This window comes from Myotis daubentonii, chromosome 2, assembly GCF_963259705.1.
Source record: "Myotis daubentonii chromosome 2, mMyoDau2.1, whole genome shotgun sequence".
In the NCBI taxonomy this organism is placed as follows: domain Eukaryota; kingdom Metazoa; phylum Chordata; class Mammalia; order Chiroptera; family Vespertilionidae; genus Myotis; species Myotis daubentonii.
The window spans coordinates 8,014,927-8,020,090 of NC_081841.1; positions in this window are offsets into that span (position 1 = coordinate 8,014,927).

A 5,164-nucleotide genomic window follows, 5' to 3' on the forward strand; every position below is an offset into this window, starting at 1 on the left:
AGAGTACTCCATCCATCCATCCATCCATCCATCCATCCATCCATCCATCCGCACTGTTAGAGCACTCCATCCCTCCGTCCATCCATCCATCCACCCATCTGCACTGTTAGAGTACTCCATCCATCCATCCATCCATCCATCCATCCATCCGCACTGTTAGAGCACTCCATCCCTCCGTCCATCCATCCATCCATCCATCCATCCATCCATCCATCCATCCGCACTGTTAGAGCACTCCATCCCTCCGTCCATCCATCCATCCACCCATCTGCACTGTTAGAGTACTCCATCCATCCATCCATCCATCCATCCATCCATCCATCCATCCGCACTGTTAGAGCACTCCATCCCTCCGTCCATCCATCCATCCACCCATCTGCACTGTTAGAGTACTCCATCCATCCATCCATCCATCCATCCATCCATCCATCCATCCATCCGCACTGTTAGAGCACTCCATCCCTCCGTCCATCCATCCATCCACCCATCTGCACTGTTAGAGTACTCCATCCATCCATCCATCCATCCATCCATCCATCCATCCATCCGCACTGTTAGAGCACTCCATCCCTCCGTCCATCCACCCATCCACCCATCTGCACTGTTAGAGTACTCCATCCATCCATCCATCCATCCATCCATCCATCCATCCATCCATCCGCACTGTTAGAGCACTCCATCCCTCCGTCCATCCATCCATCCACCCATCTGCACTGTTAGAGTACTCCATCCATCCATCCATCCATCCATCCATCCATCCATCCATCCGCACTGTTAGAGCACTCCATCCCTCCGTCCATCCATCCATCCATCCATCCGCACTGTTACAGTACTCCATCCATCCATCCATCCATCCATCCGCACTGTTACAGTACTCCATCCATCCATCCATCCATCCATCCATCCATCCATCCATCCGTCCATCCACCCATCCTCACTGTTACAGTACTCCATCCATCCATCCATCCATCCATCCATCTGCACTGTTGCAGTACTCCATCCATCCATCCATCCATCCATCCATCCATCCATCCATCCATCCGCACTGTTACAGTACTCCATCTATCCATCCATCTATCCATCCGTCCATCCACCCATCCGCACTGTTACAGTACTCCATCCATCCATCCATCCATCCATCCGCACTGTTACAGTACTCCGTCCATCCATCCATCCGTCCATCCATCCGTTCAGCCAATGGTTATTGAAGCCCTGTTATGTGCTGTGTGCCCTTCTTGGCATTGGCACCAGACAGACAAAACTCTTGACCCTCATGGGGCACACGGTTGTGTCAGTGGAGCTGGGTAGGACCTGGCAGTGGTGGGCAGGGCATGTGTCTGGATGAATAATCCGAGTCCCTCCCCTTCATACTTTTCTCTGATTTCTCGTTTTTCCTAATGACTCGGAACTGGGGACAGCCTCAGTCTGGCAGACGGAGCCCCTCTGCATCTTGGAATTGCCAAACTTTCCTGCCTCGGGCCCCGGGGACCCGAGTGGCAAACGGGGCTTCAGGAGCCAGGGCCTTCCCACATGTGCCCGCTTCCACCAGACTTGCCTCCTCGTCGAGGTTTGGCCACAAGACTTACCGAGAGCCTACAGCGTAGAGGGAAAGAGGGGGCCAGACCCGGGAGGCTCCATAATTCAGGAAGTCAAAGGCAGGGGTGGGGGTCAAGGGCAGTGGCCACACTTTGATGTTCAAGTTCACCTCTAGAACCTGCTCCTAATGAGATATCGCTCCTCCCAGTATCATTGATAACCAGGGAATTGGGGGAGAATCAAATGCTCACCAGGGGCTGACGGCTAATAAATTATGCAGCATTCAGACTCTGGGCCCGCGTGAGCCATTAAAAAGAATAATGATGATGTAGAATTCAAGCATCTTTTGGTGTTAAGTAAACATAACAGTCTAGCTTAACTGGAGTTTACTGGCTCAATTCCTGGAGAGTCACAGACGGGGTTAACCTTGGGGATATGAATGCCAGAGGCTGAAATGTACTTGTTCTCTTCTCTCTCTCTCTCTCTCTCTCTCTCTCTCTCTCTCTCTCTCTCTCCCTCCCTCCCTCCCCCTTTCTTTTTTTCTCTTCTCTCAATCTGTCTTAGTTGTTTCTTTCTCTGGCTTTAGATGCCTTTCTCCATAGGGCAGTCAAGCTGGCCACAGACAGCTCCAGGCTCACATCAAATCACCATTGACCTCAGAAAGAGGGCGATCAAGAAATTCTCAGGGAAAGACTTCGATTGGCCGGGCCTGGCACATGTGCCCATCTCTGGACCAATCACTGCAACAGCAGGGGAGGAATACCATGGTTGGTCAGGCTGAGTCACATGCCTAGTCAGAAGGGAGGTGAGGGAATGGACAGCCCCACCAGATCCACCAGGAGATGGGCAGCTCCTTAAAGAAAGGAAAACTGGGCAGATGAAACAACAGGTATCTACTCTTGCTATTTTGAGTAAGTTTTTTTCTTTTGTTTTTATTGTATAGACTAGAGGCCTGGTGCATGAAATTTGTGCACTTGGGGCAGGGGGCTCTCTCAGCCCAGCCTGTGCCCTCTCACAGTCCAGGAGCCCCATGATGGATTGGCCCCCCGCAGAGGGAGGCCCCGCCCACCCACCATAGCCTGCCAGTCAGTGGCCTGGGCCTTCCTCTTTGGGGCAATCGTGGACCCCCCCACGGATCGATCACACTGCCACCGGTGGCCTGGCCCTCCCTCTGCAGGGTGATCATGCGATCGAGCACACCCCGCAGAGGGAGACCTTGCCCATCCACCGCAGCCCACTGGTCAATGGCCTGGCCCTCCCTCTTTGGGGTGATCATGGGGTGATAGTTGGGCCCCCGACCAATTGCATCACACCCTCTTTGGCTGGCCTGGTGCCAGTGGGTGTCACAGCGTGGTCGTCCAGAAGGTCGTCCAGACGGTCATTCTGCGTTCAGTCGATTTGCATATTGTGCTTTTATTATAGATAACCCTAGACTATATTCATTGATATGGAAAATTCTTTTCAACATATAGCCGAGTGTATGTGTCTATAGCAGTGATGGCGAACCTCTGACACGCGTGTCAGAGGTGACAAGCGAACTCATTATTTTGGTTGACTTTTCTTTGTTAAATGGCATTTAAATATATAAAATAAATATTAAAAATAGAAGTCTTTGTTTTACTATGGTAGCAAATATCAAAAAATTTCTATATGTGACACGGCACCAAAGTTAAGTTAGGGTTTTTCAAAATGCTGACACGCTGAGCTCAAAAGGTTCACCATCAGTGGTCTATAGCATGGGGGTCAGAGGCAGGCTCTGGAGCCAGACTGCCTGGGTTCAAACACCAACATTACCACTCTCTTACCATGGTCTTGGGCAGTGGGCATAACCTCCCAGAGCCTCAGTTTTCTCATCTGTAAGATAGACATAATATCAGTGCCTACCTCCTATCATTCCTGTGAGAATTAGGCAAGTTAACCCATATCAAGCATATTTGAATGGTGGTTGGCATGGAGTAGGTTTTTGATAAACGTTAGCTATTGTAGATGACTACCTAGAGCCGGGGTTGTCAACCTGAATTCTTCTTGGGGGGTTGGGGGGCAGTAAATGAGGGAAGTGGACCTACTTGGGGATACAGCAGGGAATGGTGGGGACTGCGGCAAAATGAAGTGACTTGTTCCATATGAAGTGGGCAGCTGGTCCTTGGTGTTTTTTTTTTTTTTTTAAATATATTTTATTGATTTTTTACAGAGAAGAAGGGAGAGAGATAGAGAGTTAGAAACATCGATGAGAGAGAAACATCGATCAGCTGCCTCCTGCACATCTCCTACTGGGGATGTGCCCGCAACCCAGGTACATGCCCTTGGCCGGAATCGAACCTGGGACCTTTCAGTCCGCAGGCCGACGCTCTATCCACTGAGCCAAACCGGTTTCGGCAGCGTGTTTGCTAACTATTGCCATGAAGACATGGGAGTGCTGTTGCCCAAGGATAGGTAAATTTATACATGTTTGTGTGATATTAGTAATCAATTAGTTTTGTTGTGTTTTTTTTTTTTAATTGCAAAATGCTGAGCTGGAGAACAAGGTGAAAGCCAACGAAATGGGTGGACCTGGCTCCTGGCTCATGCATTTGGTGCCTCCGATGTAAACACAGGATGGAAGAATGGTCACCAAACTGCTGACAGACGTGGCCATGGAATTTAAGGTGACTGGAACTTTCTCCGTATTTTCTATGTATTTGAATGTTTCACTCAACAACATCGACATCAGGAGAGACAGCAGGAGTTGCAAGAACCCGGGCATAGGGCACATGGGAAGAGGCAGTAGAGAGGATAGCAGCCAGAGGGTGTGCCTGGAGAGTGGGACCGGCCTTGACCCTGAGCAGGTGCAGCCAGAGCTGCATTCCCAGGAACGGTGGCCCCTGCAGGCTCTCCTGCCTGAGGAGCCTGGACTGGGGCTCAAATCCCAGCTCGACCTGTATGGCTGGGGCTCACGACTCCACCCTGTGAGCCGGCTTCCTTACCTGCAGAGGGAAGATGAGGACGCCCCCTTTCCTCTGTGGATGAGGAGTTTGCAAAAACAAACACGGGGGTGGCGAGCACATGGTGCAATATACAGATCGTGTGACATAGAAACCCACCCTGAAACCTATTTGATCATGTTGATCAATGTCACCCCAATAAACGGAATAAGAATAAAAAGCAAACATGTGACTACCTGTGGCCCGATGTACAGAGTCACCATGTGCTGCCCAGCGGGTGTCGGAGGACCCGGCCCCTCTGCCAGAGACCTGTGCGTGCCCTCCGGATGCTGCGTGCTTCCACCAGGTGCGGCCGTGCCTGGGGCCTTTGGAGGGGAGGGGCTTTTAGGTGAGAGCCATCACTTCCTGCTCAGTGGGTGGCAGGAGTCCCTGAGTGCAAGCTTTGTCCCAAGCAGAGTGCTGGGTGCTGGGGACAGAACACTGAACAGCGACCGCCAACACTCCGCGCTAAGCCTGGAGGGGGGGGCTGGGTGGGGGGCCACTCGTTCAGCGAGGGCTTCCCGGAGCGGGACGCCCGTCTGAGTCTTGGGTATTTGTACAGGTGATGCCATTGCAGTAACCTGGTTGTTATTTAACCGGAAAGCAGGACAGGGAAGACTAGATCTAGGCATGCCATCTATACAGCTTTGCCAAAAAGCTGCACTTAA